Raw genomic sequence first — 25,269 nt, forward strand, 5'->3', positions numbered from 1 at the left:
CTGAAGATCACATTTGTAGTGCCCTTTAACAAGCTCAGAAAGGTGTATCTCGGCCAACTGGTAGGAGGGCCACCGCTATAGCACAGGACCAGGTAAGGCAATGTAGTGCTAATTCAATGTGTTCTGTACTCGTGGGTGCGACTACACACAACATTTCTTATTTCCCTTGTAAAAATATAGAAACGCTGCAAAAGTATGGATTGACTAAAGAGATAGCCACACTGAAGCCTTGCACGAACAATGACAACATCAAAGATGACAGCATTGTGATACAAAGCCAATCCTCCAGAGAGACTTGAGCCTAAATCCAGGGCCTTAGACCACTCTGCCACGCTACCCAGCCCCTTCCTCAAAGTCACACTTTGTCATCTGTTACCTAGGTTTGCTAAGCTCCCATTAATTTCAACCTCTTCTTTTTTCCTTTTTCATTTCATTTTCTTCGTTTATGTCATGTTGCTTTTTCTTCCTGTGCCAACACATCATTTGTTCTTGCTTCTATGTCTGAAGAGCACATTTGTAGAGCACTTTAACAAGCTCAGAAAGGTGGATCTCGGCCAGCTGGTGGGTGTGGCCACCGCTATAGCACAGGACGAGGTAGTTAAGGCAATTTAGTGCTAAAGATGCCAGCGGTGTTATTTCCCTTGTTTGAATATGGAAATGCTACCAAAGTTTTAATTGACCACACTGAAGACGTGCACAAAAAAAACAAGAATGATGGCAGCAGTGGGATTCGAACCCACGCCTCCAGAGAGACTGGAGCCTAAATCCAGCGCCTTAGACCACTCGGCCACGCTACCCTTCACTGCCAATGACCCCACACTTTGCCATCTGTTACCTAAGCCTGCTAAGCTCCCATTAATATCGCTCTCTTCTTTTTCATTTTTCCTTTTGTGTCCTTCATTTATATCACGTTGCTTTTTCTTCCTGTCTCAACACATTATTTGTTTTGCTGCTATGTCTGAAGAGCACATTTATAGAGCCCTTTAACCTCTCTTGGGTAGGGGGCAGTATTTTCACGTCCGGATGAAAAGCGTGCCCAAAATAAACTGCCTGTTACTCAGGCCCAGAAGCTAGGATATGCATATAATTGGTAGATTTGGATAGGAAACACTCTAAAGTTTCTACAACTGATAACATGATGTCTGTGAGTATAACACAACTGATATGGCAGGCGAAACCCCGAGGACAAACCATCCAACAAAAAAAATAATTCAGCCTTCCACTGTTTCCAATGGCTTTCATGTTTATTATGAGGCGAAGTCCTCCCAGATTGCAGTTCCTAGGGCTTCCACTAGATGTCAACAGAAAGAGTTTCAGGCTGGTTTTTGGAAAAATGAGCTAGAAGTTGTAGTTTTTCTAAGTGGCTCCCATTTTGGCTGAAGTGTTTCCATGCGCGTGGGTGAAAGCGCGTTCTTTGTTATTTCTCTCCGGTAATGAACATACCTTTCTCCGTCTTAAATTTGATCATTTCTTTGTGTATAAGGGTACCTGAGGTTTGATTATAAACGTTGTTGGACTTGTTTGGATAAGTTTATTGGTAGCGTTTGGGATTCATTTTGTATGCATTTTGAAGGAGGGAAACCGGTGGATTATTGAATGAAGCGCGCCAGCTAAACTGAGTTTTTATGGATATAAAGAAGGACTTTATCGAACAAAAGGACCCTTTGTGATGTAACTGGGACCTTTTGGAGTGCCAACAGAAGAAGATCTTCAAAGGTAGGGCATTTATTATATCGCTATTTCTGACTTTCGTGACGCACCTGCCTGGTTGAAAAATGTTTTCCATGTTTTTGTATGCGGGGCGCTGTCCTCAATTAATCGCATGGTGTGCTTTCGCCGTAAAGCCTTTTTGAAATCTGACACAGCGGCTGGATTAACAAGAAGTTAAGCTTTATTTTGATGTATAATACTTGTATTTTCATGAATGTTAAATATTTATATTTCTGTAATTTGAAATTCGCGCTCTGCAATTTCACCGGATGTTGGCCAGGTGGGACGCTACAGTCCCACATGCCCATAAGAAGTTTTAACAAGCTCAGATAGGCAGATCTCAGCCAACTGGTTTGCGGGGCCACCGCTACAGCAGAGGACGAGTTAGTTAAGGCAATGTGCTGCTAATTCATTGTGTTCTGCACTCGTGGGTTTGACGTCACACAACATTTTCCTCCTTTTTCCTTTTGTATTCTTCATTTATATCACTTTGCTTTTTCTTCCTGTGTCAACACACCATTTGTTTTTGCTGCTTTGTCTGAAGATCACATTTGTAGTGCCCTTTAACAAGCTCAGAAAGGTGTATCTCGGCCAACTGGTAGGAGGGCCACCGCTATAGCACAGGACCAGGTAAGGCAATGTAGTGCTAATTCAATGTGTTCTGTACTCGTGGGTGCGACTACACACAACATTTCTTATTTCCCTTGTAAAAATATAGAAACGCTGCAAAAGTATGGATTGACTAAAGAGATAGCCACACTGAAGCCTTGCACGAACAATGACAACATCAAAGATGACAGCATTGTGATACAAAGCCAATCCTCCAGAGAGACTTGAGCCTAAATCCAGGGCCTTAGACCACTCTGCCACGCTACCCAGCCCCTTCCTCAAAGTCACACTTTGTCATCTGTTACCTAGGTTTGCTAAGCTCCCATTAATTTCAACCTCTTCTTTTTTCCTTTTTCATTTCATTTTCTTCGTTTATGTCATGTTGCTTTTTCTTCCTGTGCCAACACATCATTTGTTCTTGCTTCTATGTCTGAAGAGCACATTTGTAGAGCACTTTAACAAGCTCAGAAAGGTGGATCTCGGCCAGCTGGTGGGTGTGGCCACCGCTATAGCACAGGACGAGGTAGTTAAGGCAATTTAGTGCTAAAGATGCCAGCGGTGTTATTTCCCTTGTTTGAATATGGAAATGCTACCAAAGTTTTAATTGACCACACTGAAGACGTGCACAAAAAAAACAAGAATGATGGCAGCAGTGGGATTCGAACCCACGCCTCCAGAGAGACTGGAGCCTAAATCCAGCGCCTTAGACCACTCGGCCACACTACCCTTCACTGCCAATGACCCCACACTTTGCCATCTGTTACCTAAGCCTGCTAAGCTCCCATTAATATCGCTCTCTTCTTTTTCATTTTTCCTTTTGTGTCCTTCATTTATATCACGTTGCTTTTTCTTCCTGTCTCAACACATTATTTGTTTTGCTGCTATGTCTGAAGAGCACATTTATAGAGCCCTTTAACCTCTCTTGGGTAGGGGGCAGTATTTTCACGTCCGGATGAAAAGCGTGCCCAAAATAAACTGCCTGTTACTCAGGCCCAGAAGCTAGGATATGCATATAATTGGTAGATTTGGATAGGAAACACTCTAAAGTTTCTACAACTGATAACATGATGTCTGTGAGTATAACACAACTGATATGGCAGGCGAAACCCCGAGGACAAACCATCCAAAAAAATAATAATTCAGCCTTCCACTGTTTCCAATGGCTTTCATGTTTATTATGAGGCGAAGTCCTCCCAGATTGCAGTTCCTAGGGCTTCCACTAGATGTCAACAGAAAGAGTTTCAGGCTGGTTTTTGGAAAAATGAGCTAGAAGTTGTAGTTTTTCTAAGTGGCTCCCATTTTGGCTGAAGTGTTTCCATGCGCGTGGGTGAAAGCGCGTTCTTTGTTATTTCTCTCCGGTAATGAACATACCTTTCTCCGTCTTAAATTTGATCATTTCTTTGTGTATAAGGGTACCTGAGGTTTGATTATAAACGTTGTTGGACTTGTTTGGATAAGTTTATTGGTAGCGTTTGGGATTCATTTTGTATGCATTTTGAAGGAGGGAAACCGGTGGATTATTGAATGAAGCGCGCCAGCTAAACTGAGTTTTTATGGATATAAAGAAGGACTTTATCGAACAAAAGGACCCTTTGTGATGTAACTGGGACCTTTTGGAGTGCCAACAGAAGAAGATCTTCAAAGGTAGGGCATTTATTATATCGCTATTTCTGACTTTCGTGACGCACCTGCCTGGTTGAAAAATGTTTTCCATGTTTTTGTATGCGGGGCGCTGTCCTCAATTAATCGCATGGTGTGCTTTCGCCGTAAAGCCTTTTTGAAATCTGACACAGCGGCTGGATTAACAAGAAGTTAAGCTTTATTTTGATGTATAATACTTGTATTTTCATGAATGTTAAATATTTATATTTCTGTAATTTGAAATTCGCGCTCTGCAATTTCACCGGATGTTGGCCAGGTGGGACGCTACAGTCCCACATGCCCATAAGAAGTTTTAACAAGCTCAGATAGGCAGATCTCAGCCAACTGGTTTGCGGGGCCACCGCTACAGCAGAGGACGAGTTAGTTAAGGCAATGTGCTGCTAATTCATTGTGTTCTGCACTCGTGGGTTTGACGTCACACAACATTTTCCTCCTTTTTCCTTTTGTATTCTTCATTTATATCACTTTGCTTTTTCTTCCTGTGTCAACACACCATTTGTTTTTGCTGCTTTGTCTGAAGATCACATTTGTAGTGCCCTTTAACAAGCTCAGAAAGGTGTATCTCGGCCAACTGGTAGGAGGGCCACCGCTATAGCACAGGACCAGGTAAGGCAATGTAGTGCTAATTCAATGTGTTCTGTACTCGTGGGTGCGACTACACACAACATTTCTTATTTCCCTTGTAAAAATATAGAAACGCTGCAAAAGTATGGATTGACTAAAGAGATAGCCACACTGAAGCCTTGGAAGAACAATGACAACATCAAAGATGACAGCAATGTGATACAAAGCCAATCCTCCAGAGAGACTTGAGCCTAAATCCAGGGCCTTAGACCACTCTGCCACGCTACCCAGCCCCTTCCTCAAAGTCACACTTTGTCATCTGTTACCTAGGTTTGCTAAGCTCCCATTAATTTCAACCTCTTCTTTTTTCCTTTTTCATTTCATTTTCTTCGTTTATGTCATGTTGCTTTTTCTTCCTGTGCCAACACATCATTTGTTCTTGCTTCTATGTCTGAAGAGCACATTTGTAGAGCACTTTAACAAGCTCAGAAAGGTGGATCTCGGCCAGCTGGTGGGTGTGGCCACCGCTATAGCACAGGACGAGGTAGTTAAGGCAATTTAGTGCTAAAGATGCCAGCGGTGTTATTTCCCTTGTTTGAATATGGAAATGCTACCAAAGTTTTAATTGACCACACTGAAGACGTGCACAAAAAAAACAAGAATGATGGCAGCAGTGGGATTCGAACCCACGCCTCCAGAGAGACTGGAGCCTAAATCCAGCGCCTTAGACCACTCGGCCACGCTACCCTTCACTGCCAATGACCCCACGCTTTGCCATCTGTTACCTAAGCCTGCCTAGCTCCCATTAATATCGCTCTCTTCTTTTTCATTTTTCCTTTTGTGTCCTTCATTTATATCACGTTGCTTTTTCTTCCTGTCTCAACACATTATTTGTTTTGCTGCTATGTCTGAAGAGCACATTTATAGAGCCCTTTAACCTCTCTTGGGTAGGGGGCAGTATTTTCACGTCCGGATGAAAAGCGTGCCCAAAATAAACTGCCTGTTACTCAGGCCCAGAAGCTAGGATATGCATATAATTGGTAGATTTGGATAGGAAACACTCTAAAGTTTCTACAACTGATAACATGATGTCTGTGAGTATAACACAACTGATATGGCAGGCGAAACCCCGAGGACAAACCATCCAAAAAAATAATAATTCAGCCTTCCACTGTTTCCAATGGCTTTCATGTTTATTATGAGGCGAAGTCCTCCCAGATTGCAGTTCCTAGGGCTTCCACTAGATGTCAACAGAAAGAGTTTCAGGCTGGTTTTTGGAAAAATGAGCTAGAAGTTGTAGTTTTTCTAAGTGGCTCCCATTTTGGCTGAAGTGTTTCCATGCGCGTGGGTGAAAGCGCGTTCTTTGTTATTTCTCTCCGGTAATGAACATACCTTTCTCCGTCTTAAATTTGATCATTTCTTTGTGTATAAGGGTACCTGAGGTTTGATTATAAACGTTGTTGGACTTGTTTGGATAAGTTTATTGGTAGCGTTTGGGATTCATTTTGTATGCATTTTGAAGGAGGGAAACCGGTGGATTATTGAATGAAGCGCGCCAGCTAAACTGAGTTTTTATGGATATAAAGAAGGACTTTATCGAACAAAAGGACCCTTTGTGATGTAACTGGGACCTTTTGGAGTGCCAACAGAAGAAGATCTTCAAAGGTAGGGCATTTATTATATCGCTATTTCTGACTTTCGTGACGCACCTGCCTGGTTGAAAAATGTTTTCCATGTTTTTGTATGCGGCGTGCTGTCCTCAATTAATCGCATGGTGTGCTTTCGCCGTAAAGCCTTTTTGAAATCTGACACAGCGGCTGGATTAACAAGAAGTTAAGCTTTATTTTGATGTATAATACTTGTATTTTCATGAATGTAAAATATTTATATTTCTGTAATTTGAAATTCGCGCTCTGCAATTTCACCGGATGTTGGCCAGGTGGGACGCTACAGTCCCACATGCCCATAAGAAGTTTTAACAAGCTCAGATAGGCAGATCTCAGCCAACTGGTTTGCGGGGCCACCGCTACAGCAGAGGACGAGTTAGTTAAGGCAATGTGCTGCTAATTCATTGTGTTCTGCACTCGTGGGTTTGACGTCACACAACATTTTCCTCCTTTTTCCTTTTGTATTCTTCATTTATATCACTTTGCTTTTTCTTCCTGTGTCAACACACCATTTGTTTTTGCTGCTTTGTCTGAAGATCACATTTGTAGTGCCCTTTAACAAGCTCAGAAAGGTGTATCTCGGCCAACTGGTAGGAGGGCCACCGCTATAGCACAGGACCAGGTAAGGCAATGTAGTGCTAATTCAATGTGTTCTGTACTCGTGGGTGCGACTACACACAACATTTCTTATTTCCCTTGTAAAAATATAGAAACGCTGCAAAAGTATGGATTGACTAAAGAGATAGCCACACTGAAGCCTTGCACGAACAATGACAACATCAAAGATGACAGCATTGTGATACAAAGCCAATCCTCCAGAGAGACTTGAGCCTAAATCCAGGGCCTTAGACCACTCTGCCACGCTACCCAGCCCCTTCCTCAAAGTCACACTTTGTCATCTGTTACCTAGGTTTGCTAAGCTCCCATTAATTTCAACCTCTTCTTTTTTCCTTTTTCATTTCATTTTCTTCGTTTATGTCATGTGGCTTTTTCTTCCTGTGCCAACACATCATTTGTTCTTGCTTCTATGTCTGAAGAGCACATTTGTAGAGCACTTTAACAAGCTCAGAAAGGTGGATCTCGGCCAGCTGGTGGGTGTGGCCACCGCTATAGCACAGGACGAGGTAGTTAAGGCAATTTAGTGCTAAAGATGCCAGCGGTGTTATTTCCCTTGTTTGAATATGGAAATGCTACCAAAGTTTTAATTGACCACACTGAAGACGTGCACAAAAAAAACAAGAATGAGTGGCAGCAGTGGGATTCGAACCCACGCCTCCAGAGAGACTGGAGCCTAAATCCAGCGCCTTAGACCACTCGGCCACGCTACCCTTCACTGCCAATGACCCCACACTTTGCCATCTGTTACCTAAGCCTGCTAAGCTCCCATTAATATCGCTCTCTTCTTTTTCATTTTTCCTTTTGTGTCCTTCATTTATATCACGTTGCTTTTTCTTCCTGTCTCAACACATTATTTGTTTTGCTGCTATGTCTGAAGAGCACATTTATAGAGCCCTTTAACCTCTCTTGGGTAGGGGGCAGTATTTTCACGTCCGGATGAAAAGCGTGCCCAAAATAAACTGCCTGTTACTCAGGCCCAGAAGCTAGGATATGCATATAATTGGTAGATTTGGATAGGAAACACTCTAAAGTTTCTACAACTGATAACATGATGTCTGTGAGTATAACACAACTGATATGGCAGGCGAAACCCCGAGGACAAACCATCCAAAAAAAAAAAAATTCAGCCTTCCACTGTTTCCAATGGCTTTCATGTTTATTATGAGGCGAAGTCCTCCCAGATTGCAGTTCCTAGGGCTTCCACTAGATGTCAACAGAAAGAGTTTCAGGCTGGTTTTTGGAAAAATGAGCTAGAAGTTGTAGTTTTTCTAAGTGGCTCCCATTTTGGCTGAAGTGTTTCCATGCGCGTGGGTGAAAGCGCGTTCTTTGTTATTTCTCTCCGGTAATGAACATACCTTTCTCCGTCTTAAATTTGATCATTTCTTTGTGTATAAGGGTACCTGAGGTTTGATTATAAACGTTGTTGGACTTGTTTGGATAAGTTTATTGGTAGCGTTTGGGATTCATTTTGTATGCATTTTGAAGGAGGGAAACCGGTGGATTATTGAATGAAGCGCGCCAGCTAAACTGAGTTTTTATGGATATAAAGAAGGACTTTATCGAACAAAAGGACCCTTTGTGATGTAACTGGGACCTTTTGGAGTGCCAACAGAAGAAGATCTTCAAAGGTAGGGCATTTATTATATCGCTATTTCTGACTTTCGTGACGCACCTGCCTGGTTGAAAAATGTTTTCCATGTTTTTGTATGCGGGGCGCTGTCCTCAATTAATCGCATGGTGTGCTTTCGCCGTAAAGCCTTTTTGAAATCTGACACAGCGGCTGGATTAACAAGAAGTTAAGCTTTATTTTGATGTATAATACTTGTATTTTCATGAATGTTAAATATTTATATTTCTGTAATTTGAAATTCGCGCTCTGCAATTTCACCGGATGTTGGCCAGGTGGGACGCTACAGTCCCACATGCCCATAAGAAGTTTTAACAAGCTCAGATAGGCAGATCTCAGCCAACTGGTTTGCGGGGCCACCGCTACAGCAGAGGACGAGTTAGTTAAGGCAATGTGCTGCTAATTCATTGTGTTCTGCACTCGTGGGTTTGACGTCACACAACATTTTCCTCCTTTTTCCTTTTGTATTCTTCATTTATATCACTTTGCTTTTTCTTCCTGTGTCAACACACCATTTGTTTTTGCTGCTTTGTCTGAAGATCACATTTGTAGTGCCCTTCAACAAGCTCAGAAAGGTGTATCTCGGCCAACTGGTAGGAGGGCCACCGCTATAGCACAGGACCAGGTAAGGCAATGTAGTGCTAATTCAATGTGTTCTGTACTCGTGGGTGCGACTACACACAACATTTCTTATTTCCCTTGTAAAAATATAGAAACGCTGCAAAAGTATGGATTGACTAAAGAGATAGCCACACTGAAGCCTTGCACGAACAATGACAACATCAAAGATGACAGCATTGTGATACAAAGCCAATCCTCCAGAGAGACTTGAGCCTAAATCCAGGGCCTTAGACCACTCTGCCACGCTACCCAGCCCCTTCCTCAAAGTCACACTTTGTCATCTGTTACCTAGGTTTGCTAAGCTCCCATTAATTTCAACCTCTTCTTTTTTCCTTTTTCATTTCATTTTCTTCGTTTATGTCATGTTGCTTTTTCTTCCTGTGCCAACACATCATTTGTTCTTGCTTCTATGTCTGAAGAGCACATTTGTAGAGCACTTTAACAAGCTCAGAAAGGTGGATCTCGGCCAGCTGGTGGGTGTGGCCACCGCTATAGCACAGGACGAGGTAGTTAAGGCAATTTAGTGCTAAAGATGCCAGCGGTGTTATTTCCCTTGTTTGAATATGGAAATGCTACCAAAGTTTTAATTGACCACACTGAAGACGTGCACAAAAAAAACAAGAATGATGGCAGCAGTGGGATTCGAACCCACGCCTCCAGAGAGACTGGAGCCTAAATCCAGCGCCTTAGACCACTCGGCCACACTACCCTTCACTGCCAATGACCCCACGCTTTGCCATCTGTTACCTAAGCCTGCTAAGCTCCCATTAATATCGCTCTCTTCTTTTTCATTTTTCCTTTTGTGTCCTTCATTTATATCACGTTGCTTTTTCTTCCTGTCTCAACACATTATTTGTTTTGCTGCTATGTCTGAAGAGCACATTTATAGAGCCCTTTAACCTCTCTTGGGTAGGGGGCAGTATTTTCACGTCCGGATGAAAAGCGTGCCCAAAATAAACTGCCTGTTACTCAGGCCCAGAAGCTAGGATATGCATATAATTGGTAGATTTGGATAGGAAACACTCTAAAGTTTCTACAACTGATAACATGATGTCTGTGAGTATAACACAACTGATATGGCAGGCGAAACCCCGAGGACAAACCATCCAAAAAAAAAATAATTCAGCCTTCCACTGTTTCCAATGGCTTTCATGTTTATTATGAGGCGAAGTCCTCCCAGATTGCAGTTCCTAGGGCTTCCACTAGATGTCAACAGAAAGAGTTTCAGGCTGGTTTTTGGAAAAATGAGCTAGAAGTTGTAGTTTTTCTAAGTGGCTCCCATTTTGGCTGAAGTGTTTCCATGCGCGTGGGTGAAAGCGCGTTCTTTGTTATTTCTCTCCGGTAATGAACATACCTTTCTCCGTCTTAAATTTGATCATTTCTTTGTGTATAAGGGTACCTGAGGTTTGATTATAAACGTTGTTGGACTTGTTTGGATAAGTTTATTGGTAGCGTTTGGGATTCATTTTGTATGCATTTTGAAGGAGGGAAACCGGTGGATTATTGAATGAAGCGCGCCAGCTAAACTGAGTTTTTATGGATATAAAGAAGGACTTTATCGAACAAAAGGACCCTTTGTGATGTAACTGGGACCTTTTGGAGTGCCAACAGAAGAAGATCTTCAAAGGTAGGGCATTTATTATATCGCTATTTCTGACTTTCGTGACGCACCTGCCTGGTTGAAAAATGTTTTCCATGTTTTTGTATGCGGGGCGCTGTCCTCAATTAATCGCATGGTGTGCTTTCGCCGTAAAGCCTTTTTGAAATCTGACACAGCGGCTGGATTAACAAGAAGTTAAGCTTTATTTTGATGTATAATACTTGTATTTTCATGAATGTAAAATATTTATATTTCTGTAATTTGAAATTCGCGCTCTGCAATTTCACCGGATGTTGGCCAGGTGGGACGCTACAGTCCCACATGCCCATAAGAAGTTTTAACAAGCTCAGATAGGCAGATCTCAGCCAACTGGTTTGCGGGGCCACCGCTACAGCAGAGGACGAGTTAGTTAAGGCAATGTGCTGCTAATTCATTGTGTTCTGCACTCGTGGGTTTGACGTCACACAACATTTTCCTCCTTTTTCCTTTTGTATTCTTCATTTATATCACTTTGCTTTTTCTTCCTGTGTCAACACACCATTTGTTTTTGCTGCTTTGTCTGAAGATCACATTTGTAGTGCCCTTCAACAAGCTCAGAAAGGTGTATCTCGGCCAACTGGTAGGAGGGCCACCGCTATAGCACAGGACCAGGTAAGGCAATGTAGTGCTAATTCAATGTGTTCTGTACTCGTGGGTGCGACTACACACAACATTTCTTATTTCCCTTGTAAAAATATAGAAACGCTGCAAAAGTATGGATTGACTAAAGAGATAGCCACACTGAAGCCTTGCACGAACAATGACAACATCAAAGATGACAGCATTGTGATACAAAGCCAATCCTCCAGAGAGACTTGAGCCTAAATCCAGGGCCTTAGACCACTCTGCCACGCTACCCAGCCCCTTCCTCAAAGTCACACTTTGTCATCTGTTACCTAGGTTTGCTAAGCTCCCATTAATTTCAACCTCTTCTTTTTTCCTTTTTCATTTCATTTTCTTCGTTTATGTCATGTTGCTTTTTCTTCCTGTGCCAACACATCATTTGTTCTTGCTTCTATGTCTGAAGAGCACATTTGTAGAGCACTTTAACAAGCTCAGAAAGGTGGATCTCGGCCAGCTGGTGGGTGTGGCCACCGCTATAGCACAGGACGAGGTAGTTAAGGCAATTTAGTGCTAAAGATGCCAGCGGTGTTATTTCCCTTGTTTGAATATGGAAATGCTACCAAAGTTTTAATTGACCACACTGAAGACGTGCACAAAAAAAACAAGAATGATGGCAGCAGTGGGATTCGAACCCACGCCTCCAGAGAGACTGGAGCCTAAATCCAGCGCCTTAGACCACTCGGCCACGCTACCCTTCACTGCCAATGACCCCACGCTTTGCCATCTGTTACCTAAGCCTGCTAAGCTCCCATTAATATCGCTCTCTTCTTTTTCATTTTTCCTTTTGTGTCCTTCATTTATATCACGTTGCTTTTTCTTCCTGTCTCAACACATTATTTGTTTTGCTGCTATGTCTGAAGAGCACATTTATAGAGCCCTTTAACCTCTCTTGGGTAGGGGGCAGTATTTTCACGTCCGGATGAAAAGCGTGCCCAAAATAAACTGCCTGTTACTCAGGCCCAGAAGCTAGGATATGCATATAATTGGTAGATTTGGATAGGAAACACTCTAAAGTTTCTACAACTGATAACATGATGTCTGTGAGTATAACACAACTGATATGGCAGGCGAAACCCCGAGGACAAACCATCCAAAAAAAAAATAATTCAGCCTTCCACTGTTTCCAATGGCTTTCATGTTTATTATGAGGCGAAGTCCTCCCAGATTGCAGTTCCTAGGGCTTCCACTAGATGTCAACAGAAAGAGTTTCAGGCTGGTTTTTGGAAAAATGAGCTAGAAGTTGTAGTTTTTCTAAGTGGCTCCCATTTTGGCTGAAGTGTTTCCATGCGCGTGGGTGAAAGCGCGTTCTTTGTTATTTCTCTCCGGTAATGAACATACCTTTCTCCGTCTTAAATTTGATCATTTCTTTGTGTATAAGGGTACCTGAGGTTTGATTATAAACGTTGTTGGACTTGTTTGGATAAGTTTATTGGTAGCGTTTGGGATTCATTTTGTATGCATTTTGAAGGAGGGAAACCGGTGGATTATTGAATGAAGCGCGCCAGCTAAACTGAGTTTTTATGGATATAAAGAAGGACTTTATCGAACAAAAGGACCCTTTGTGATGTAACTGGGACCTTTTGGAGTGCCAACAGAAGAAGATCTTCAAAGGTAGGGCATTTATTATATCGCTATTTCTGACTTTCGTGACGCACCTGCCTGGTTGAAAAATGTTTTCCATGTTTTTGTATGCGGGGCGCTGTCCTCAATTAATCGCATGGTGTGCTTTCGCCGTAAAGCCTTTTTGAAATCTGACACAGCGGCTGGATTAACAAGAAGTTAAGCTTTATTTTGATGTATAATACTTGTATTTTCATGAATGTAAAATATTTATATTTCTGTAATTTGAAATTCGCGCTCTGCAATTTCACCGGATGTTGGCCAGGTGGGACGCTACAGTCCCACATGCCCATAAGAAGTTTTAACAAGCTCAGATAGGCAGATCTCAGCCAACTGGTTTGCGGGGCCACCGCTACAGCAGAGGACGAGTTAGTTAAGGCAATGTGCTGCTAATTCATTGTGTTCTGCACTCGTGGGTTTGACGTCACACAACATTTTCCTCCTTTTTCCTTTTGTATTCTTCATTTATATCACTTTGCTTTTTCTTCCTGTGTCAACACACCATTTGTTTTTGCTGCTTTGTCTGAAGATCACATTTGTAGTGCCCTTCAACAAGCTCAGAAAGGTGTATCTCGGCCAACTGGTAGGAGGGCCACCGCTATAGCACAGGACCAGGTAAGGCAATGTAGTGCTAATTCAATGTGTTCTGTACTCGTGGGTGCGACTACACACAACATTTCTTATTTCCCTTGTAAAAATATAGAAACGCTGCAAAAGTATGGATTGACTAAAGAGATAGCCACACTGAAGCCTTGCACGAACAATGACAACATCAAAGATGACAGCATTGTGATACAAAGCCAATCCTCCAGAGAGACTTGAGCCTAAATCCAGGGCCTTAGACCACTCTGCCACGCTACCCAGCCCCTTCCTCAAAGTCACACTTTGTCATCTGTTACCTAGGTTTGCTAAGCTCCCATTAATTTCAACCTCTTCTTTTTTCCTTTTTCATTTCATTTTCTTCGTTTATGTCATGTTGCTTTTTCTTCCTGTGCCAACACATCATTTGTTCTTGCTTCTATGTCTGAAGAGCACATTTGTAGAGCACTTTAACAAGCTCAGAAAGGTGGATCTCGGCCAGCTGGTGGGTGTGGCCACCGCTATAGCACAGGACGAGGTAGTTAAGGCAATTTAGTGCTAAAGATGCCAGCGGTGTTATTTCCCTTGTTTGAATATGGAAATGCTACCAAAGTTTTAATTGACCACACTGAAGACGTGCACAAAAAAAACAAGAATGATGGCAGCAGTGGGATTCGAACCCACGCCTCCAGAGAGACTGGAGCCTAAATCCAGCGCCTTAGACCACTCGGCCACGCTACCCTTCACTGCCAATGACCCCACGCTTTGCCATCTGTTACCTAAGCCTGCTAAGCTCCCATTAATATCGCTCTCTTCTTTTTCATTTTTCCTTTTGTGTCCTTCATTTATATCACGTTGCTTTTTCTTCCTGTCTCAACACATTATTTGTTTTGCTGCTATGTCTGAAGAGCACATTTATAGAGCCCTTTAACCTCTCTTGGGTAGGGGGCAGTATTTTCACGTCCGGATGAAAAGCGTGCCCAAAATAAACTGCCTGTTACTCAGGCCCAGAAGCTAGGATATGCATATAATTGGTAGATTTGGATAGGAAACACTCTAAAGTTTCTACAACTGATAACATGATGTCTGTGAGTATAACACAACTGATATGGCAGGCGAAACCCCGAGGACAAACCATCCAAAAAAAAAATAATTCAGCCTTCCACTGTTTCCAATGGCTTTCATGTTTATTATGAGGCGAAGTCCTCCCAGATTGCAGTTCCTAGGGCTTCCACTAGATGTCAACAGAAAGAGTTTCAGGCTGGTTTTTGGAAAAATGAGCTAGAAGTTGTAGTTTTTCTAAGTGGCTCCCATTTTGGCTGAAGTGTTTCCATGCGCGTGGGTGAAAGCGCGTTCTTTGTTATTTCTCTCCGGTAATGAACATACCTTTCTCCGTCTTAAATTTGATCATTTCTTTGTGTATAAGGGTACCTGAGGTTTGATTATAAACGTTGTTGGACTTGTTTGGATAAGTTTATTGGTAGCGTTTGGGATTCATTTTGTATGCATTTTGAAGGAGGGAAACCGGTGGATTATTGAATGAAGCGCGCCAGCTAAACTGAGTTTTTATGGATATAAAGAAGGACTTTATCGAACAAAAGGACCCTTTGTGATGTAACTGGGACCTTTTGGAGTGCCAACAGAAGAAGATCTTCAAAGGTAGGGCATTTATTATATCGCTATTTCTGACTTTCGTGACGCACCTGCCTGGTTGAAAAATGTTTTCCATGTTTTTGTATGCGGGGCGCTGTCCTCAATTAATCGCATGGTGTGCTTTCGCCGTAAAGCCTTTTTGAAATCTGACACAGCGGCTGGATTAACAAGAAGTTAAGCTTTATTTTGATGTATAATACTTGTATTTTCATGAATGTAAAATATTTATATTTCTGTAATTTGAAATTCGCGCTCTGCAATTTCACCGGATGTTGGCCAGGTGGGACGCTACAGTCCCACATGCCCATAAGAAGTTTTAACAAGCTCAGATAGGCAGATCTCAGCCAACTGGTTTGCGGGGCCACCGCTACAGCAGAGGACGAGTTAGTTAAGGCAATGTGCTGCTAATTCATTGTGTTCTGCACTCGTGGGTTTGACGTCACACAACATTTTCCTCCTTTTTCCTTTTGTATTCTTCATTTATATCACTTTGCTTTTTCTTCCTGTGTCAACACACCATTTGTTTTTGCTGCTTTGTCTGAAGATCACATTTGTAGTGCCCTTCAACAAGCTCAGAAAGGTGTATCTCGGCCAACTGGTAGGAGGGCCACCGCTATAGCACAGGACCAGGTAAGGCAATGTAGTGCTAATTCAATGTGTTCTGTACTCGTGGGTGCGACTACACACAACATTTCTTATTTCCCTTGTAAAAATATAGAAACGCTGCAAAAGTATGGATTGACTAAAGAGATAGCCACACTGAAGCCTTGCACGAACAATGACAACATCAAAGATGACAGCATTGTGATACAAAGCCAATCCTCCAGAGAGACTTGAGCCTAAATCCAGGGCCTTAGACCACTCTGCCACGCTACCCAGCCCCTTCCTCAAAGTCACACTTTGTCATCTGTTACCTAGGTTTGCTAAGCTCCCATTAATTTCAACCTCTTCTTTTTTCCTTTTTCATTTCATTTTCTTCGTTTATGTCATGTTGCTTTTTCTTCCTGTGCCAACACATCATTTGTTCTTGCTTCTATGTCTGAAGAGCACATTTGTAGAGCACTTTAACAAGCTCAGAAAGGTGGATCTCGGCCAGCTGGTGGGTGTGGCCACCGCTATAGCACAGGACGAGGTAGTTAAGGCAATTTAGTGCTAAAGATGCCAGCGGTGTTATTTCCCTTGTTTGAATATGGAAATGCTACCAAAGTTTTAATTGACCACACTGAAGACGTGCACAAAAAAAACAAGAATGATGGCAGCAGTGGGATTCGAACCCACGCCTCCAGAGAGACTGGAGCCTAAATCCAGCGCCTTAGACCACTCGGCCACGCTACCCTTCACTGCCAATGACCCCACGCTTTGCCATCTGTTACCTAAGCCTGCTAAGCTCCCATTAATATCGCTCTCTTCTTTTTCATTTTTCCTTTTGTGTCCTTCATTTATATCACGTTGCTTTTTCTTCCTGTCTCAACACATTATTTGTTTTGCTGCTATGTCTGAAGAGCACATTTATAGAGCCCTTTAACCTCTCTTGGGTAGGGGGCAGTATTTTCACGTCCGGATGAAAAGCGTGCCCAAAATAAACTGCCTGTTACTCAGGCCCAGAAGCTAGGATATGCATATAATTGGTAGATTTGGATAGGAAACACTCTAAAGTTTCTACAACTGATAACATGATGTCTGTGAGTATAACACAACTGATATGGCAGGCGAAACCCCGAGGACAAACCATCCAAAAAAAAAATAATTCAGCCTTCCACTGTTTCCAATGGCTTTCATGTTTATTATGAGGCGAAGTCCTCCCAGATTGCAGTTCCTAGGGCTTCCACTAGATGTCAACAGAAAGAGTTTCAGGCTGGTTTTTGGAAAAATGAGCTAGAAGTTGTAGTTTTTCTAAGTGGCTCCCATTTTGGCTGAAGTGTTTCCATGCGCGTGGGTGAAAGCGCGTTCTTTGTTATTTCTCTCCGGTAATGAACATACCTTTCTCCGTCTTAAATTTGATCATTTCTTTGTGTATAAGGGTACCTGAGGTTTGATTATAAACGTTGTTGGACTTGTTTGGATAAGTTTATTGGTAGCGTTTGGGATTCATTTTGTATGCATTTTGAAGGAGGGAAACCGGTGGATTATTGAATGAAGCGCGCCAGCTAAACTGAGTTTTTATGGATATAAAGAAGGACTTTATCGAACAAAAGGACCCTTTGTGATGTAACTGGGACCTTTTGGAGTGCCAACAGAAGAAGATCTTCAAAGGTAGGGCATTTATTATATCGCTATTTCTGACTTTCGTGACGCACCTGCCTGGTTGAAAAATGTTTTCCATGTTTTTGTATGCGGGGCGCTGTCCTCAATTAATCGCATGGTGTGCTTTCGCCGTAAAGCCTTTTTGAAATCTGACACAGCGGCTGGATTAACAAGAAGTTAAGCTTTATTTTGATGTATAATACTTGTATTTTCATGAATGTAAAATATTTATATTTCTGTAATTTGAAATTCGCGCTCTGCAATTTCACCGGATGTTGGCCAGGTGGGACGCTACAGTCCCACATGCCCATAAGAAGTTTTAACAAGCTCAGATAGGCAGATCTCAGCCAACTGGTTTGCGGGGCCACCGCTACAGCAGAGGACGAGTTAGTTAAGGCAATGTGCTGCTAATTCATTGTGTTCTGCACTCGTGGGTTTGACGTCACACAACATTTTCCTCCTTTTTCCTTTTGTATTCTTCATTTATATCACTTTGCTTTTTCTTCCTGTGTCAACACACCATTTGTTTTTGCTGCTTTGTCTGAAGATCACATTTGTAGTGCCCTTCAACAAGCTCAGAAAGGTGTATCTCGGCCAACTGGTAGGAGGGCCACCGCTATAGCACAGGACCAGGTAAGGCAATGTAGTGCTAATTCAATGTGTTCTGTACTCGTGGGTGCGACTACACACAACATTTCTTATTTCCCTTGTAAAAATATAGAAACGCTGCAAAAGTATGGATTGACTAAAGAGATAGCCACACTGAAGCCTTGCACGAACAATGACAACATCAAAGATGACAGCATTGTGATACAAAGCCAATCCTCCAGAGAGACTTGAGCCTAAATCCAGGGCCTTAGACCACTCTGCCACGCTACCCAGCCCCTTCCTCAAAGTCACACTTTGTCATCTGTTACCTAGGTTTGCTAAGCTCCCATTAATTTCAACCTCTTCTTTTTTCCTTTTTCATTTCATTTTCTTCGTTTATGTCATGTTGCTTTTTCTTCCTGTGCCAACACATCATTTGTTCTTGCTTCTATGTCTGAAGAGCACATTTGTAGAGCACTTTAACAAGCTCAGAAAGGTGGATCTCGGCCAGCTGGTGGGTGTGGCCACCGCTATAGCACAGGACGAGGTAGTTAAGGCAATTTAGTGCTAAAGATGCCAGCGGTGTTATTTCCCTTGTTTGAATATGGAAATGCTACCAAAGTTTTAATTGACCACACTGAAGACGTGCACAAAAAAAACAAGAATGATGGCAGCAGTGGGATTCGAACCCACGCCTCCAGAGAGACTGGAGCCTAAATCCAGCGCCTTAGACCACTCGGCCACGCTACCCTTCACTGCCAATGACCCCACGCTTTGCCATCTGTTACCTAAGCCTGCTAAGCTCCCATTAATATCGCTCTCTTCTTTTTCATTTTTCCTTTTGTGTCCTTCATTTATATCACGTTGCTTTTTCTTCCTGTCTCAACACATTATTTGTTTTGCTGCTATGTCTGAAGAGCACATTTATAGAGCCCTTTAACCTCTCTTGGGTAGGGGGCAGTATTTTCACGTCCGGATGAAAAGCGTGCCCAAAATAAACTGCCTGTTACTCAGGCCCAGAAGCTAGGATATGCATATAATTGGTAGATTTGGATAGGAAACACTCTAAAGTTTCTACAACTGATAACATGATGTCTGTGAGTATAACACAACTGATATGGCAGGCGAAACCCCGAGGACAAACCATCCAAAAAAAAAAAATTCAGCCTTCCACTGTTTCCAATGGCTTTCATGTTTATTATGAGGCGAAGTCCTCCCAGATTGCAGTTCCTAGGGCTTCCACTAGATGTCAACAGAAAGAGTTTCAGGCTGGTTTTTGGAAAAATGAGCTAGAAGTTGTAGTTTTTCTAAGTGGCTCCCATTTTGGCTGAAGTGTTTCCATGCGCGTGGGTGAAAGCGCGTTCTTTGTTATTTCTCTCCGGTAATGAACATACCTTTCTCCGTCTTAAATTTGATCATTTCTTTGTGTATAAGGGTACCTGAGGTTTGATTATAAACGTTGTTGGACTTGTTTGGATAAGTTTATTGGTAGCGTTTGGGATTCATTTTGTATGCATTTTGAAGGAGGGAAACCGGTGGATTATTGAATGAAGCGCGCCAGCTAAACTGAGTTTTTATGGATATAAAGAAGGACTTTATCGAACAAAAGGACCCTTTGTGATGTAACTGGGACCTTTTGGAGTGCCAACAGAAGAAGATCTTCAAAGGTAGGGCATTTATTATATCGCTATTTCTGACTTTCGTGACGCACCTGCCTGGTTGAAAAATGTTTTCCATGTTTTTGTATGCGGGGCGCTGTCCTCAATTAATCGCATGGTGTGCTTTCGCCGTAAAGCCTTTTTGAAATCTGACACAGCGGCTGGATTAACAAGAAGTTAAGCTTTATTTTGATGTATAATACTTGTATTTTCATGAATGTAAAATATTTATATTTCTGTAATTTGAAATTCGCGCTCTGCAATTTCACCGGATGTTGGCCAGGTGGGACGCTACAGTCCCACATGCCCATAAGAAGTTTTAACAAGCTCAGATAGGCAGATCTCAGCCAACTGGTTTGCGGGGCCACCGCTACAGCAGAGGACGAGTTAGTTAAGGCAATGTGCTGCTAATTCATTGTGTTCTGCACTCGTGGGTTTGACGTCACACAACATTTTCCTCCTTTTTCCTTTTGTATTCTTCATTTATATCACTTTGCTTTTTCTTCCTGTGTCAACACACCATTTGTTTTTGCTGCTTTGTCTGAAGATCACATTTGTAGTGCCCTTCAACAAGCTCAGAAAGGTGTATCTCGGCCAACTGGTAGGAGGGCCACCGCTATAGCACAGGACCAGGTAAGGCAATGTAGTGCTAATTCAATGTGTTCTGTACTCGTGGGTGCGACTACACACAACATTTCTTATTTCCCTTGTAAAAATATAGAAACGCTGCAAAAGTATGGATTGACTAAAGAGATAGCCACACTGAAGCCTTGCACGAACAATGACAACATCAAAGATGACAGCATTGTGATACAAAGCCAATCCTCCAGAGAGACTTGAGCCTAAATCCAGGGCCTTAGACCACTCTGCCACGCTACCCAGCCCCTTCCTCAAAGTCACACTTTGTCATCTGTTACCTAGGTTTGCTAAGCTCCCATTAATTTCAACCTCTTCTTTTTTCCTTTTTCATTTCATTTTCTTCGTTTATGTCATGTTGCTTTTTCTTCCTGTGCCAACACATCATTTGTTCTTGCTTCTATGTCTGAAGAGCACATTTGTAGAGCACTTTAACAAGCTCAGAAAGGTGGATCTCGGCCAGCTGGTGGGTGTGGCCACCGCTATAGCACAGGACGAGGTAGTTAAGGCAATTTAGTGCTAAAGATGCCAGCGGTGTTATTTCCCTTGTTTGAATATGGAAATGCTACCAAAGTTTTAATTGACCACACTGAAGACGTGCACAAAAAAAACAAGAATGATGGCAGCAGTGGGATTCGAACCCACGCCTCCAGAGAGACTGGAGCCTAAATCCAGCGCCTTAGACCACTCGGCCACGCTACCCTTCACTGCCAATGACCCCACGCTTTGCCATCTGTTACCTAAGCCTGCTAAGCTCCCATTAATATCGCTCTCTTCTTTTTCATTTTTCCTTTTGTGTCCTTCATTTATATCACGTTGCTTTTTCTTCCTGTCTCAACACATTATTTGTTTTGCTGCTATGTCTGAAGAGCACATTTATAGAGCCCTTTAACCTCTCTTGGGTAGGGGGCAGTATTTTCACGTCCGGATGAAAAGCGTGCCCAAAATAAACTGCCTGTTACTCAGGCCCAGAAGCTAGGATATGCATATAATTGGTAGATTTGGATAGGAAACACTCTAAAGTTTCTACAACTGATAACATGATGTCTGTGAGTATAACACAACTGATATGGCAGGCGAAACCCCGAGGACAAACCATCCAAAAAAAAAAAATTCAGCCTTCCACTGTTTCCAATGGCTTTCATGTTTATTATGAGGCGAAGTCCTCCCAGATTGCAGTTCCTAGGGCTTCCACTAGATGTCAACAGAAAGAGTTTCAGGCTGGTTTTTGGAAAAATGAGCTAGAAGTTGTAGTTTTTCTAAGTGGCTCCCATTTTGGCTGAAGTGTTTCCATGCGCGTGGGTGAAAGCGCGTTCTTTGTTATTTCTCTCCGGTAATGAACATACCTTTCTCCGTCTTAAATTTGATCATTTCTTTGTGTATAAGGGTACCTGAGGTTTGATTATAAACGTTGTTGGACTTGTTTGGATAAGTTTATTGGTAGCGTTTGGGATTCATTTTGTATGCATTTTGAAGGAGGGAAACCGGTGGATTATTGAATGAAGCGCGCCAGCTAAACTGAGTTTTTATGGATATAAAGAAGGACTTTATCGAACAAAAGGACCCTTTGTGATGTAACTGGGACCTTTTGGAGTGCCAACAGAAGAAGATCTTCAAAGGTAGGGCATTTATTATATCGCTATTTCTGACTTTCGTGACGCACCTGCCTGGTTGAAAAATGTTTTCCATGTTTTTGTATGCGGGGCGCTGTCCTCAATTAATCGCATGGTGTGCTTTCGCCGTAAAGCCTTTTTGAAATCTGACACAGCGGCTGGATTAACAAGAAGTTAAGCTTTATTTTGATGTATAATACTTGTATTTTCATGAATGTAAAATATTTATATTTCTGTAATTTGAAATTCGCGCTCTGCAATTTCACCGGATGTTGGCCAGGTGGGACGCTACAGTCCCACATGCCCATAAGAAGTTTTAACAAGCTCAGATAGGCAGATCTCAGCCAACTGGTTTGCGGGGCCACCGCTACAGCAGAGGACGAGTTAGTTAAGGCAATGTGCTGCTAATTCATTGTGTTCTGCACTCGTGGGTTTGACGTCACACAACATTTTCCTCCTTTTTCCTTTTGTATTCTTCATTTATATCACTTTGCTTTTTCTTCCTGTGTCAACACACCATTTGTTTTTGCTGCTTTGTCTGAAGATCACATTTGTAGTGCCCTTCAACAAGCTCAGAAAGGTGTATCTCGGCCAACTGGTAGGAGGGCCACCGCTATAGCACAGGACCAGGTAAGGCAATGTAGTGCTAATTCAATGTGTTCTGTACTCGTGGGTGCGACTACACACAACATTTCTTATTTCCCTTGTAAAAATATAGAAACGCTGCAAAAGTATGGATTGACTAAAGAGATAGCCACACTGAAGCCTTGCACGAACAATGACAACATCAAAGATGACAGCATTGTGATACAAAGCCAATCCTCCAGAGAGACTTGAGCCTAAATCCAGGGCCTTAGACCACTCTGCCACGCTACCCAGCCCCTTCCTCAAAGTCACACTTTGTCATCTGTTACCTAGGTTTGCTAAGCTCCCATTAATTTCAACCTCTTCTTTTTTCCTTTTTCATTTCATTTTCTTCGTTTATGTCATGTTGCTTTTTCTTCCTGTGCCAACACATCATTTGTTCTTGCTTCTATGTCTGAAGAGCACATTTGTAGAGCACTTTAACAAGCTCAGAAAGGTGGATCTCGGCCAGCTGGTGGGTGTGGCCACCGCTATAGCACAGGACGAGGTAGTTAAGGCAATTTAGTGCTAAAGATGCCAGCGGTGTTATTTCCCTTGTTTGAATATGGAAATGCTACCAAAGTTTTAATTGACCACACTGAAGACGTGCACAAAAAAAACAAGAATGATGGCAGCAGTGGGATTCGAACCCACGCCTCCAGAGAGACTGGAGCCTAAATCCAGCGCCTTAGACCACTCGGCCACGCTACCCTTCACTGCCAATGACCCCACGCTTTGCCATCTGTTACCTAAGCCTGCTAAGCTCCCATTAATATCGCTCTCTTCTTTTTCATTTTTCCTTTTGTGTCCTTCATTTATATCACGTTGCTTTTTCTTCCTGTCTCAACACATTATTTGTTTTGCTGCTATGTCTGAAGAGCACATTTATAGAGCCCTTTAACCTCTCTTGGGTAGGGGGCAGTATTTTCACGTCCGGATGAAAAGCGTGCCCAAAATAAACTGCCTGTTACTCAGGCCCAGAAGCTAGGATATGCATATAATTGGTAGATTTGGATAGGAAACACTCTAAAGTTTCTACAACTGATAACATGATGTCTGTGAGTATAACACAACTGATATGGCAGGCGAAACCCCGAGGACAAACCATCCAAAAAAAAAAAATTCAGCCTTCCACTGTTTCCAATGGCTTTCATGTTTATTATGAGGCGAAGTCCTCCCAGATTGCAGTTCCTAGGGCTTCCACTAGATGTCAACAGAAAGAGTTTCAGGCTGGTTTTTGGAAAAATGAGCTAGAAGTTGTAGTTTTTCTAAGTGGCTCCCATTTTGGCTGAAGTGTTTCCATGCGCGTGGGTGAAAGCGCGTTCTTTGTTATTTCTCTCCGGTAATGAACATACCTTTCTCCGTCTTAAATTTGATCATTTCTTTGTGTATAAGGGTACCTGAGGTTTGATTATAAACGTTGTTGGACTTGTTTGGATAAGTTTATTGGTAGCGTTTGGGATTCATTTTGTATGCATTTTGAAGGAGGGAAACCGGTGGATTATTGAATGAAGCGCGCCAGCTAAACTGAGTTTTTATGGATATAAAGAAGGACTTTATCGAACAAAAGGACCCTTTGTGATGTAACTGGGACCTTTTGGAGTGCCAACAGAAGAAGATCTTCAAAGGTAGGGCATTTATTATATCGCTATTTCTGACTTTCGTGACGCACCTGCCTGGTTGAAAAATGTTTTCCATGTTTTTGTATGCGGGGCGCTGTCCTCAATTAATCGCATGGTGTGCTTTCGCCGTAAAGCCTTTTTGAAATCTGACACAGCGGCTGGATTAACAAGAAGTTAAGCTTTATTTTGATGTATAATACTTGTATTTTCATGAATGTAAAATATTTATATTTCTGTAATTTGAAATTCGCGCTCTGCAATTTCACCGGATGTTGGCCAGGTGGGACGCTACAGTCCCACATGCCCATAAGAAGTTTTAACAAGCTCAGATAGGCAGATCTCAGCCAACTGGTTTGCGGGGCCACCGCTACAGCAGAGGACGAGTTAGTTAAGGCAATGTGCTGCTAATTCATTGTGTTCTGCACTCGTGGGTTTGACGTCACACAACATTTTCCTCCTTTTTCCTTTTGTATTCTTCATTTATATCACTTTGCTTTTTCTTCCTGTGTCAACACACCATTTGTTTTTGCTGCTTTGTCTGAAGATCACATTTGTAGTGCCCTTCAACAAGCTCAGAAAGGTGTATCTCGGCCAACTGGTAGGAGGGCCACCGCTATAGCACAGGACCAGGTAAGGCAATGTAGTGCTAATTCAATGTGTTCTGTACTCGTGGGTGCGACTACACACAACATTTCTTATTTCCCTTGTAAAAATATAGAAACGCTGCAAAAGTATGGATTGACTAAAGAGATAGCCACACTGAAGCCTTGCACGAACAATGACAACATCAAAGATGACAGCATTGTGATACAAAGCCAATCCTCCAGAGAGACTTGAGCCTAAATCCAGGGCCTTAGACCACTCTGCCACGCTACCCAGCCCCTTCCTCAAAGTCACACTTTGTCATCTGTTACCTAGGTTTGCTAAGCTCCCATTAATTTCAACCTCTTCTTTTTTCCTTTTTCATTTCATTTTCTTCGTTTATGTCATGTTGCTTTTTCTTCCTGTGCCAACACATCATTTGTTCTTGCTTCTATGTCTGAAGAGCACATTTGTAGAGCACTTTAACAAGCTCAGAAAGGTGGATCTCG

General features: G+C 42.4%; 11 non-coding genes across 11 annotated transcripts; all 11 read right to left on the bottom strand.

The window, feature by feature from the left end:
* Positions 1–715: 715 nt before the first annotated feature.
* On the bottom strand, positions 716–797 carry trnal-uag (transfer RNA leucine (anticodon UAG)). Its single transcript has one exon. It is a non-coding gene; the product is annotated as a tRNA-Leu (tRNA).
* Positions 798–2,963: 2,166 nt separating this feature from the next.
* trnal-uag (transfer RNA leucine (anticodon UAG)) lies at positions 2,964–3,045 on the bottom strand. Its single transcript has one exon. It is a non-coding gene; the product is annotated as a tRNA-Leu (tRNA).
* A 2,165-nt stretch (positions 3,046–5,210) lies between these two features.
* trnal-uag (transfer RNA leucine (anticodon UAG)) lies at positions 5,211–5,292 on the bottom strand. The gene has a single exon. It is a non-coding gene; the product is annotated as a tRNA-Leu (tRNA).
* Positions 5,293–7,458: 2,166 nt separating this feature from the next.
* On the bottom strand, positions 7,459–7,540 carry trnal-uag (transfer RNA leucine (anticodon UAG)). Its single transcript has one exon. It is a non-coding gene; the product is annotated as a tRNA-Leu (tRNA).
* Positions 7,541–9,705: 2,165 nt separating this feature from the next.
* On the bottom strand, positions 9,706–9,787 carry trnal-uag (transfer RNA leucine (anticodon UAG)). The gene has a single exon. It is a non-coding gene; the product is annotated as a tRNA-Leu (tRNA).
* Positions 9,788–11,952: 2,165 nt separating this feature from the next.
* On the bottom strand, positions 11,953–12,034 carry trnal-uag (transfer RNA leucine (anticodon UAG)). The gene has a single exon. It is a non-coding gene; the product is annotated as a tRNA-Leu (tRNA).
* A 2,165-nt stretch (positions 12,035–14,199) lies between these two features.
* Positions 14,200–14,281, bottom strand: trnal-uag (transfer RNA leucine (anticodon UAG)). Its single transcript has one exon. It is a non-coding gene; the product is annotated as a tRNA-Leu (tRNA).
* A 2,165-nt stretch (positions 14,282–16,446) lies between these two features.
* Positions 16,447–16,528, bottom strand: trnal-uag (transfer RNA leucine (anticodon UAG)). The gene has a single exon. It is a non-coding gene; the product is annotated as a tRNA-Leu (tRNA).
* Positions 16,529–18,693: 2,165 nt separating this feature from the next.
* trnal-uag (transfer RNA leucine (anticodon UAG)) lies at positions 18,694–18,775 on the bottom strand. The gene has a single exon. It is a non-coding gene; the product is annotated as a tRNA-Leu (tRNA).
* A 2,164-nt stretch (positions 18,776–20,939) lies between these two features.
* trnal-uag (transfer RNA leucine (anticodon UAG)) lies at positions 20,940–21,021 on the bottom strand. The gene has a single exon. It is a non-coding gene; the product is annotated as a tRNA-Leu (tRNA).
* Positions 21,022–23,185: 2,164 nt separating this feature from the next.
* On the bottom strand, positions 23,186–23,267 carry trnal-uag (transfer RNA leucine (anticodon UAG)). Its single transcript has one exon. It is a non-coding gene; the product is annotated as a tRNA-Leu (tRNA).
* Positions 23,268–25,269: the final 2,002 nt, after the last annotated feature.

The sequence above is a fragment of the Salmo salar genome, chromosome 27, assembly GCF_965601325.2.
Source record: "Salmo salar chromosome 27, fSalSal1, whole genome shotgun sequence".
In the NCBI taxonomy this organism is placed as follows: Eukaryota; Metazoa; Chordata; class Actinopteri; order Salmoniformes; family Salmonidae; genus Salmo; species Salmo salar.